The sequence below is a fragment of the Bidens hawaiensis genome, unplaced genomic scaffold, assembly GCF_021521415.1.
Source record: "Bidens hawaiensis isolate Kalapana, Puna unplaced genomic scaffold, B.hawaiensis_p1.1 tig00025751_1, whole genome shotgun sequence".
NCBI classification, from domain to species: domain Eukaryota; kingdom Viridiplantae; phylum Streptophyta; class Magnoliopsida; order Asterales; family Asteraceae; genus Bidens; species Bidens hawaiensis.
Genome location: NW_027494116.1, coordinates 156,356 through 169,054, shown reverse-complemented (window position 1 = coordinate 169,054; position 12,699 = coordinate 156,356). Strand labels below are relative to the sequence as shown.

Sequence of the window (12,699 nt, the reverse complement as noted above, 5' to 3'; positions counted from 1 at the left end):
CACATCACATCCTTTCTGAAAGCACACCCACACCAAACAATCCAACCCATACCCGACCCAAGTAACCCAAATATAAACCCCCGGATTCCCCCAAATCCTGCCTACAGACCTAATAATTAAACCAAACCAAACCAATCAGTCAATGGCTGAACCACCACCGTCATCATCCGTCACACCACCACCACCAACTCCTCCGTCAGCAGCCGATACTCCCACTCCCGATCCCTCACAACAATACTGGTGCTACCAGTGCAACAAACGCGTCCCCATCGAAACCCTACCTGGTCATGCTGACGTCATCTGCTTCGAATGCAAAAACGGCTTCGTTGAGCTCATTGCTGCAGTTCATAACCACCACCATCACCTTCATAATAATAATAATAATAATAATCAACCGGTTGAAGCAACCGATGAAGATGAAAACGATCATCCTGCTTTCGGTCACGAGATCCTTCAAGTTCTCAGGCTCATCGCCATGTCCGCGCGTGACGACGACGCGCCGCCGTTACCTCCCGCCGATCGCGACGGTGACGCCGATGATAACGATTACCTCCGAATCGAACTCGACGGATGGGATGAACATGAAGATAACGAAGATGATGACGTGGATAACGGAGATGATAACGGAGTTAATGTTAATAACGGATCTGACGATAATAACGAGAACGAAGAAGAAGGACAGATAGTTGAACCGGAAGATGAAGATACGCGTAGGAGACGTCAGCGTGACGTCATCCGTCTTCGCCTTCGTGATTTCGCTTCCAGAGCGTTAAGCCGACGACACCGAATACTCGATTGGGCGGAGATATTAAACGGACTGGAGGATCATTCCGTTGAGTTCAGGTTTCAAGCTGCAGGTGATGGTTACATAGGCAATCCAGGTGATTATTTGGATGCAGCAGGATACGAAGAATTGTTACATAATTTAGCGGAAAGTGATCCCGGGAAAAGTGGGCCGCCACCGGCTGCGAAATCGATTGTGGAAGGGTTGCCTACTGTGAAGGTGAAGTTGAGTGATGTGGAAGTTGAAGCGTGTGCGATATGTAAAGATAAGTTGGTTAATAATGAGGAAGAGGTTGTGAAGCGATTGCCGTGTGGACATATGTATCATGAGGAGTGTATAGTGCCGTGGCTGGGGTCGAGGAATACGTGCCCGGTTTGTAGGTTTGAGTTGGCTACTGATGATCCGGAGTATGAGGAGGATAGGAAGAAGAGGGTGGGAGGGATGGCGACGACTTCGACTGGTGCGGTGTAAGGAACGGTATGTAAGTGTTTGTTGCGTCTTTTGTATGTCGAAACTTGGTATACATTTTGTTTTTTTTTTATTTGGATTGATGGTGTTATGATTTCATTTTTGTAAATTATAAGCTTCCTCCATTTGAAGTTTCAGTGTGGCTTTTGTTGCTTACTGATTTCATTTCCGATTTATGTTTTTCGTGGAAAGCTTATTAGGGTGTAGGATTGGTTAGGATGGCATGTTAGTTAATGTTAAGGGTGGCTGTAGTGGGGCGACAAATGCCCATCAAGTGGGGCGATTTTTTGGGTGAACGCCGCCCCCAGGCGATAGGAGGGGGGGGGGGTTGTCGCCAGACATCTTCTTGAAGAATATTATTGTTATATTGTGTTGTGTGTCGCATATATATATATGTGTGTGTGTGTGTGTGTGTGTGTGTGTGTGTGTGTGTATTGGGCTACAAAACCACTACACCCCTAAAACAAAAACCCACCCTTTGCTGATTGGGCGCCACATGACACAAAACGTCCAATTTTGTAGCCCCTCCACTACACATAGCCTAAGGGACGAAACTAAACAACTGTAATGATAGTGTACTATAGTTGTTTGATATGCAACACTTGGACGACTAGTATTTGTTGTGTAGGATTAGCAATTCAAGTGAGGTTTAGAAAGCGATTGTGTTGACGTATTTTGAATTTTGATTACGGATTATGTTGCATAACTTGTTTTAGGTTCTTTTCATGGAGGTCGAGTTTATAAATAAGTTTAAAAAATTTATAGAGATTGCGCCTTAAGCGGTTTTGACTAGTTGAAAAAGCAGGGGTAGTAAGAGTTGAAACTTGAAAGAACCATCAAGTGTAGGATATGCGTCAATGGTGGCATCAAGATATATTCCTAGTGTGTAGTCTTTATCAGTATTAGTCTAGTAAAATTTTATAGCGGTTTTATGTTTACGATGTGCTTCATCCGTAGGGGTGGTGTTGAACCGCTTCAGGTCCGTTGTACTATATATATAAATGGGCAGGGGTGGATTTAGGCGTATGGTACCAACAATGCATAATTTTTTTTATAAAAGTTCAGGCCATGAGTAGTTGGGGCTGTTACTTGGTTTATATAAAGTTGGTCAGTTGGGCTATAGTATTGAAAGATAAGTAAACTGGTGTGGTGGTCGTCTAGTCCACCGGAGATGTAGGAAGAAAACCCTTTCACGCTTTCAGCCACAACACTGCTCTAGTTATCTCCCTCCCGCCATGGCTGTATGCTGGCTTTCCGATTGCAGCCATCGACAGTATGTCCGCAGACCAAATTCCCTCATTCGTCAAGTAATTAACTTAATTTGCTTCAATAGTTCTTGCCATTTGATTTTGTGCTCTTTGCCTCTGTTTGATCTGTTCAGGTTTTGTTGAGTATTGTTTTCATTTTTTATTGAGTTTTTTTGTGCTTTAATACCAACTAGTTTATAACATTTATTTAGATTATGGTCATCTAATGTGATTTGAATTTAGATTATAGGAAATGATAAAAAGCTTTTTTTTAAAAAAAAGCTATCAACAATTAATCTTCAGCTACTAGTATATTCTTGATAATTTCATTTCAGTGGCATTACATGTGATCTTTCCAAAATGAATTTGCTATATTTGATTAGATATTGGTATCAGTCGATTAGCTTTGTTGCGTTTTATTGATATCACGAAAGAATGAGTTGATTTGGGTAAAAAAAGTTTGTAGATGGGTTCATTTGGGTCATTTCGGATTAACCAACTACTTAAATTCATATAACAGATCAAAACGAGTAACTATTATAAACTTGTTAAATTAAAAAGGATCTACATCGATCACCATGGCATGTAACCATTGTTTGTCTTCGCCTCCAATTCATCGCTGTCATCTAGCACTACCTCGTACTTGCTCCCACCACCATCACAGTGGCTTCATTTTTGCCTGAACTGAGTATGAACTCGTCTCGGCTTCATGTCTGCCTGAACTGAGTCTGAACTCGTCTCGACCCGAATTATATTGATGCTACGTTATGACATGAACCTCACCCGTGACCCGCCTAGTTTGTGGGGTCTACCTATGAGAAATCAATTAATAAAGTAAATGGACATTTGTAAACGCACTACGAGTCATGGGTTGGTGACGTGCAAAAAAGGTCATTAGTGGTCACTATAAATGGGACTGTTGAAGTGAGTTCTTGCCTACATAAGATAGATATTGTACCACACCAATTACATTTTGTGTTATCAAACCATTGTCATTGTATTGGACCTTCTACCTCAGTGTTGCACCGCTGTTGGCCCATGGACTGCTCTCATTGTCTCTTAAGTCTTACCCACTCCTTTTTCCACTGTAATTTCATGTTATAATGGATTAATCGTCATCTCTAATTCCCTTCAATTTCTATTGTGCTTTATGTACAAGTGAATTATACGATTTTTCACGATTCTTGTAATACTCCACATATTTTTGGCTCTGAAGATTTCTAACGGTTCGGATGCGTTTTAACTAACTCATCCTACATCCAATCTTGTGTATCTATTAAGAGTACTTTTATCTTCACTATTTAACTTCTTATTTATAGAGGTAGGGATGACCCATTTTACGCCACACTAAGCAGGTAGCTAGTGATTACCTTTTAACATCTAACTACCGGGTAGTGATTGCTTTCAATATTTCACTAATCAGGTAAAGATCACCCTACAACATCTCAATAACAGAGTAATGATCACCTTTTAAACGCTTCATTAACGGAGTAGTGATCACCCTACTCAACACCCTATTTTGATCATTACTATCTTTCATAGCTTAAGTATTGAGATTAGGGGCTTTTTATGTGTCTTGGTCTTGGTCAAAATGAGAGTAGCTAATAATATATCATTATATCAAGCATCTTTCCTTACAAACAGTTAGATATTTATCCTTTTCCCATCTTTTGATGATCAACATCTTAATTGTGTAGACAATTCTCTTTTGACTTGTATTCAATAATTTCTAAGTTTTCAACAATTTTTAAAACCATTTTCTACAATATACTAATATTTATTTGATGGGTGTAATTTAAGTTTTCAATTACCTTAACACTATTTATTATATTTTACGATGATATAATATACTAATATTTATCGTAAACAGTTTTAAGTAATTGAATATGTATCATCTAATATCATACTCGTATCGACCCACAAAATACTAAAATAATTTGTTTTCTGGCATCACAATTATTTAGTTGAACGAAGATTGAACATCACAATTTCTTTCATATATATAACTAGTCTCTTGAAAAATGACATTTATCAACTAGGAAACAATAAAGTAAAAGAGAAACAATGAACATTCAAATAGCCCGTCTAGCTCAGTTGGTAGAGCGCAAGGCTCTTAACCTTGTGGTCGTGGGTTCGAGCCCCACGGTGGGCGTTTTATTTTTGTCAAATGTCAAAACAATTATACACTTTGGTTATATGTGGTGTTTGTGTGTATCTTTTTTAATTTGTGTGGCATGTTACATGTATCATATAATATATCTTCTTTTTACTCGCGTGACATATGTCAAAACGTTAAAAGATATCTAAATCGTTTGAAACGTTACATATACATCATAAAATTTATTTCACTTGGAACAATTTTATTATTAAAGTTGACGCCTACAAATTTAACTAAGATGTTTCATTTAATATAATAGAATAAACTAATTTATAAAGTTAAATCACAGTCATTACAAAAGGTCTATCAAAAGAAAGGTAGTTGCATGCCTAATAAAAATAAATGGATTAAAAGGGTTTAATCTTTTATAATAGATGAGTTGATAATAACTATTGAACATAGCAAATAATGAAGTTAGGATATGAAACATGGTATGTCACATAAGCTTAATTGTTGGTGGTGACTTTTATGTTTTCATATTTAGTGACTCAAATGTGATGGTTGCAATTTGGAAACAAGGTTCATGTCACTTCTTGTAGATCCTAGCTACATACATTATAACAAAACTTACTATATAAATCTACCAAAACAAACGATTATCACGAAATCACACAAGAGTCGGTAGAATGCGGAGGTGGACTCTACCTTCGGTTTTGATTCTGATATATCTACTCTTTCTTCTTCCTGATCATGGTACATACACATTCGGGATGATTTTACCGTTTAATGGTTGACTTTTGTGTTCTTCGATTTATAATTTTATACGCATGTAGTTGGGATTTCTTTTGTGCTTGATTTCACAATGGGTTTAGTTCGGTTTCGTGTTTTTCTTTTATCATTTAGACTTGAAAAATTTTAGGCCGAAAAAAATGACCGAGAATAATGAACTTGGACTAGAAACTTTGTGCCTAAATTTGTTATTAAAATATTATTACACATTTTGAACCTAAATTTTTTTAGACTCCTTATTAATTTCTTATGCATTAGCTAAAATCGATATTTAGGTTCGGTTAAGTACATTTTTTTGTTTGTTTTTGGTTGATTACAAAACCAAAACCAAACCAAAATTTCTTCTAAAGAAAACATAAAACCAAAACGTCGCTTTTTATTGGGTTTGTTAACCTTCTTGTTAATACTTTACAGGTCAGAAGTTACACGCGAATGCAGAGTCTAATTCAGATAAACCGGTGGATCCACCCAAAGTTGAAGAAAAACTCGGTGCTGTTCCACACGGTTTATCTACTGATTCTGATGTTGTCAAAAGGTTTGCTAAATAATCTCATATATACTTAACTTCATTTGCTAAATAATCTCATATATACTTAACTTCATAACCATTGAGTTTAAAAATGCATTGTCTTTTTATTTCATATAAAGAATGTGTCTACCGTTAGTTATATTACAAGGCTTCATTTTCAAAATTCAGAGAAGCCGAGTCAATGTCCAAGAAAAGTATTCGTAGCAATGCCGAGAAGTTTGAGTTTCAGACCGAAGTATCTCGGCTTATGGACATCATTATCAATTCTCTTTACAGCAATAAGGATATTTTCTTGAGGGAATTAATCTCCAATGCATCTGATGTAAGATACTATATCTTTTATGTTCTTTAGAGCCTAAATGTGAGTTTATAAATTTCTTTTTTTCTTTGTAAATTACAATTTCAGGCTTTGGACAAAATTAGATTCCTTTCTCTTACTGATAAGGAAGTACTCGGTGAAGGTGATGATACCAAGCTTGAGATCAAGGTTTGCGTATCCTATGTGCTATTTTACATCAATTTAAGCATTTTCTTGTAGGCATGTGAAAGAACCGGACGTTCAATGAGTTATTTTGAACCATTTGGTGGGAAGTTCGTTTATTTAATAAACGAACGAACATGAACGGATGTCTTGTTCGTTTATTTATGTTCGTGAAAGTTTGTTTAAGTTCGCCTATGTTAACTTAAGTTTGTTTGTTTATGTTTAATTAAGTTCATTCGTTTTTTAAAATCTTTTAGGTTCATTCCTTCATCTATGGGTACTTATATTCGTTTATTTATGTTCCTGAAGCATTTGTTTACGCTATTAAAAACGAACATAAACAAACACAAACACTTACATTTTCTTAACGAATGAACACAAGCTAGAACACTCCGTTCATTTTTCAGTTAAAGTTAAACGAACAAACATGAGCATGCACCATTCGATTCGTTTATAGGCATATTGTCATGAGTTATGAAATCTAATCGACCTTGGTGTTGCAATGATATGCAGATTAAGTTAGACAAGAAGAACAAGATTCTTTCAATTCGTGACCGAGGTATTGGTATGACAAAGGAGGATCTGATTAAGAACTTGGGAACAATTGCCAAGTCTTGAACTTCAAATATCACATAAGAGTATTATTATAATTTTACTAAAATTCTTTAATAACATGTTTTATTCTTTGTTCTTTGTTTCTAGCATTTATGGAGAAAATGCAAACAGGAGGCGATCTAAACCTCATCTGTCAGTTTGGTGTCGGATTTTACTCAGTATATCTTGTTGCAGACTATGTGGAAGTGATCACCAAACACAATGATGACAAACAAAATGTGTGGGAGTCAAAGGCTGACGGTGCATTTACAATTTCTGAAGATACATACAATGAGCCACTCGGTCGCGGTAGTGAAGTAAGACTGCACCTTAAGAAGGATGCAGGGGAGTATATGGAAGAGTCAAAGTTGAAGGAGTTGGTGCAAAAGTATTCAGAGTTTATTAACTTTCCAATATACCTTTGGGCTAGCAAAGAAGTTGACGTTGAAGTGCCCGCGGACGATGATGATGAGTCTAGTGATGATGAAGATGAACGTATGTCAGAAACTCGTGTTTTATCTGTTAGTACACTTTCGTTTAGAACACTAAATTATTGCGAGTAAAGAAAAACAAGTCCAAATCTGATGCAGCGTACTAATAGTAAACGAATACCCGTGATGATCCTTCCCCAAACCCCCAAATTTGACCCAAAAGGCAAAAATTTGAAAGGTCAAACGTTTTTATTCAATTCTGATCAATGATCAGTCACAGGGCAATCATAACATACTAATAGAGAATACAAAATGGGTTTGGGCCAACAAAAACAACCACAGGCCCAACAACAGCCCAAAAGAAAACCCAAAAACTAGACAAAAAACATAAAAGTGGCCCAAGAGTGTATCTAGAAGGCTTATTTCAAAAAAATAAACGGGATAGCCCACCTACAACATGTTACCATAACGTGGCCCACGTTCCAACGATCGTTTTGGCTGGTAGCACGCTTGAACGGAGGCCTGTAGCCCAAGTTATGCCCATTTCGTGCAACACCTCTGGAAGCGCGATCTTGGGCCTCCAGAAACATCATGACCCGATCTTCTACACTTGGGCTCACATCAATATCACTTTTTTTTTTCTATTTGTGGTTCATATTCTTAAAAGTTTTTGCACACAAATATGTATTTTATTTCATATGTTTTTAACTTTTAAACGTTTACTTACACATGTGTCGGTTCTATAACTAAATGATATTTTTCATTATTTTTAATCGGATTCCAAGAGATATGAATAAACATTGCTTTCCGACTATGTTATGTTTATAACTCCGTATTCTTTAATTTCCTTGAATGATTTAAGCAGTGGAATCCATGGACGGTGAAGACAAGGAAGACGAAGATGAACAAAAACCGAAGACCAAAACCATCAAAGAAACAATATACGACTGGGAACGTTTAAATGATGTTAAAGCTATATGGTTAAGAAATCCAAAGACAGTGTCCAAGAAAGAATACACAAAATTCTACCAGTCTCTTACAAAGGTGAATATGAAACGCGTCAACGTAAAAACTCACAATGGATAATCATGCTACGCGCTTGTTCTAATAGGTTTACTATATTGCAAGATGTTGGTGGTGAGAAGCCAATTGCATGGAGTCATTTTAATGCTGAAGGTGATGTTGAGTTCAAGGCTGTTTGTGCCTCCCAAGGCTCCTGATGATTTATATGAGAATTACAACAATGGAAACAAGTCTAATCTCAAGCTTTATGTTAGAAGAGTATTCATTTCTGATGAATTTGATGACCTTTTACCAAAGTATCTAATGTTCTTGATGGTAATATATTTATCCAACATTAAAAAGTAAACTGCAGCTTTCATCCCCGTGGTTTGTCCAAATCTCCTATTTTAATAGTTTCAAATTTGCGATTTTTGTCCATGTGGTTTCATTTCACTTGCAATCAAACCCGACCCCCCTAACCCCGTTAAGTCTGGTCGTTAAACTCATTAGCGTGAACCTCAGATGAGGCACAGTTTTGTCCTTTTTTCTCCCTAAATAAATCCTAGTCCCTCACATGAGAGGGCTTGCGAATTAAGACTGAGGTTTATTTGGGGAGAAAAGGGACAAAACTGCCCCTCACGTGAGGTGCACGTTGATGGGTTTCACGACCAGACTTAACGGGGTTAGTGAGGTCGGGTTTAATTGCAAGTGAAATAAAACCACATGGATGAAAATCACAAATTTGAAATTATTGGACTAAAACCGCATATTTGAACAAACCACACGTTACTCAACATTATATTATAGGTAATCTGGAATTTAATATTCCAAACAATGACCAATTGGCTAATACTAACCAATAATGACAATATGACAAATGACACTACTAACTTTCATTTTGTTGCAAAAAGGCAATCCCAGTAGCATACTCACTTGATTTACATTTATTTCCACTCGATTCCTCAGTTCGTTCATAGTTGTCATTGTGAGAAAAATTGAGTGGAAATCAGGTGTAAATCTTGATGATTATGCTACTACGATTGTCTTTGGCAATGGAAGTGTAGTTGCTCAAATATTCAATATGGGTTATTATTATCCAATGAATAATAGTCCGGATTATTAGAATCCAGTTTACTTGTATTATAATCACTTTTGAAAAGTGGTTTCTTATAAATTTTTTAATGTTTTGTTTCATCAGGGTCTTGTTGATTCTGACACATTACCACTTAATGTATCTCGAGAAGTGCTTCAACAACACGACATTTTGAAAACGATAAAAAATAAACTTACCAAGAAAGCATTTGACATGCTCCGTAAACTTGCTGAAGAAGACCCTGATGAATCTCTTGGTAATAAAGGCAAGAAAGGTAAGTTGTTCATATATCCATTCATTGTGATATATTTCTTAAGTTTGATTTATAAATATTACCTTATGAGACTGCCTAATATGCGAGGCAAGGCGATCAAGGAGAGCCTCTAGGGCCTTGATAAAGTTAACGAGTGATACGTAAAAAGTAAAAACAACCCAAGAGATGAATAGATTATGTATAGTTAATAGTTTACTTAATATAAAGGCTATAATGTGAAAGGAAACTCACCAAAATGACCATTTTGATTTATGACCAATGACTGTGTGTAGTCATATGACTTTTTTCTTTTTTTGAAATTTTGATTTGACTTTTCTTGATTTTTAGTTAAAAATTGTTTCAGCCAACCAGAAGCTTACACATGGCATACACTGCTATGTCGACGCATCAGATTTTGACACGGTGCAAAAATTGAAATTTGATACGTCAATATTAAAATTTGATGCGTCAAGGGACACCTATCAGTAGGGGTGTTCATTGGATCGGGTAACGGATTATTCGGTTGATTCGATTCTGGTTATTCGGATATTGAAAATTTATGGACCCTATCCGAAATCCGAACCGAATTAGAAATATTCATATCCTATCCGAATTCAATTCGGATCGGATTCGGTTAATATCCGAATAATCCGAAATAAACCTAAAAAATTTAACTAATTTTTTGTTTCAAACATTAATAGTTTAGAATCACAATAAACATACAAACCGGAAAATACGAATTACTCTTAACACAAATTTAAAGTTCAAACTTCAAATAATAGTCTAATAAATATACCAAACCGGAAAATAGCACTAAAAACATATTTTTTTATTCAGATTAAACGGATATCCGAACAATCCGAATTTTTAAAAATTCCATATCCGAATCCGAATTAGTTATTTGGATATTTGGATTGATCCGATCCGGATATCCAAATAAGAATTCGGATCGGTTTATTTGGGTTTCGGTTTTGGTTCGGATTTCGTTTTTTTTTTTTCGGATTTCGGATTTCTTGAACACCCCTACCTATCTAGCTGCAAACATTGGTTGATTGGAAATTATTAAAGGTTAAAAGTTAATGCTATTTTGTCAAATTCATTGGTCAAGATGGCTATTGTTGTGATTTTCGCTAAGTTGTACATATAGCAACGCCTCACGCTTTTTAAAACCAAGATTTAATCTGTTAAGCGTTTTGTGTTGTAGAGGTGGAAGGAGCAAAGAAACATGATGTGAAGAGAGGCCAATATACTAAGTTCTGGAATGAATTCGGCAAGTCGATTAAACTCGGTATCGTTCAAGATTCAACAAACCGAAACCGTTTAGCCAAACTTCTTAGATTCCAAACGTATGGTTTTTACTTTGTTCATACATCTTTTAAAACACTTGCATATGATATTATGATCACTTCTAAATATATGTACATTGCAGGACGAAATCAAACGGGAAACTAACATCACTCGATCAATACATCTCGAGAATGAAACCTGGACAAAAGGATGTGATCTTCTACATCACGGGCACGAGCATAGAACAGCTCGAGAACTCCCCGTTCCTCGAGAAACTTAATAAGAAAAACTACGAGGTGATTTTCTTCACGGAACCCGTGGACGAGTACTTGATGCAATACTTGATGGATTATGAAGACAAGAAGTTTCAAAATATTTCAAAAGAAGGTTTAGAATTAGAAAATAATTCTAATGACAAAGAAATAAATGAGTCATTCAAAGAGTTAACCAAATGGTGGAACAAAACACTAGGTAGTGAGAAAGTTGACGATGTGACGGTTAGTAATCGGTTGGCTAACACACCGTGTGTCGTGGTTACTTCAAAGTATGGATGGAGTGCGAATTTGGAACGGATTATGAAGTCCCAAACTCTGTCCGAGAATATCAAGGGAAACACGTGTGGGAAACGAGTGCTTGAGATCAATGCTAGGCATCCTATTATTAAGGAGCTTCGTGAGCAAGTTGTAAAGGACCCTGAATTTATATTATTATGATTATTTTTATTATTATTACTACCACTAGTACTACTACTGTTATTATTATTTTTGTTGTTGTTGTTATTAAAAGACTGGTGTAATTTCAGGATGTAAGTGTAAAGACAATTGCGCAACTTATGTATCAAACAGCATTGATGGAGAGTGGATTTATGTTACCCGAGCCTAAGGACTTTGCGGCGCACATATATGATTCCGTGAAGACGAGTTTAAGGATAAGTCAGGATGCGGTAGTTGAAGACGAGGATGGAGAAAAACACACAGAAGAAGAGTCGGAAGAAGATGTTAAGGATGAATTATAGATTTTGTTGGTAATAATTTTTAGCAGATTCGGGTTTAAAAAACCACAAGAATGGCATTACTTAAATTCTTAGTAGTAGCTAGTTAAGATATCTATATAAAAATAAAACAAACAAACAAACTAATGTCTTTTTTTCCCACCTATTTTATCCTTATGTTTTAAGTAAGACTAGTACGCCTAATCATTTGGTTAAACATAAAACATCATACAACTTTGACATTAGACCATGCTAGTGGTTAATGCAGGATATCATTAGTCATCCAGCAGGAGAAGCGTACGTCATAAAAGCCCGGATTTTACGTGATATTAGTTAATATCAGATGAATTATTTGATATTGTAATTTCGTGTAATGTTTAATCAACATTTTTTTTAATATTTTAATATAAAGGGGGTTTATTTCACATGCACTTAACTACATTTATTAATTAGTGTATTTTATTGTTTTTTTAATAATATGAAAGGGGATTTAGACATTTAATATGCGCTTAGTTGGAAAAACTAGCGGTTTGTCCAAGGGATGTTTATGTTTTAGATGCAGGTAACTGATAATTAACTCAAAAAGGTATTAGATTATGAGTAGTCATAAAGTTTGTGTCCCATGCATTATGTGTCACGTGACGCCGAGTCA

At 36.0% G+C, this 12,699-nt stretch overlaps 1 non-coding gene and 2 pseudogenes across 2 annotated transcripts; all 3 read left to right on the top strand.

Moving 5' to 3' along the window:
- LOC143572116 (E3 ubiquitin-protein ligase CIP8 pseudogene) lies at window positions 1-1,432 on the top strand (annotated as a pseudogene).
- Window positions 1,433-4,578: 3,146 nt separating this feature from the next.
- Window positions 4,579-4,651, top strand: TRNAK-CUU (transfer RNA lysine (anticodon CUU)). The gene has a single exon. It is a non-coding gene; the product is annotated as a tRNA-Lys (tRNA).
- A 407-nt stretch (window positions 4,652-5,058) lies between these two features.
- Window positions 5,059-12,091, top strand: LOC143572115 (endoplasmin homolog; annotated as a pseudogene). Its single transcript, XR_013142211.1, has 12 exons — window positions 5,059-5,350; window positions 5,801-5,921; window positions 6,084-6,237; window positions 6,322-6,402; window positions 6,910-7,019; window positions 7,097-7,515; window positions 8,287-8,452; window positions 8,533-8,759; window positions 9,622-9,790; window positions 10,974-11,115; window positions 11,199-11,752; window positions 11,857-12,091. The product of XR_013142211.1 is annotated as an endoplasmin homolog (transcript).
- Window positions 12,092-12,699: the final 608 nt, after the last annotated feature.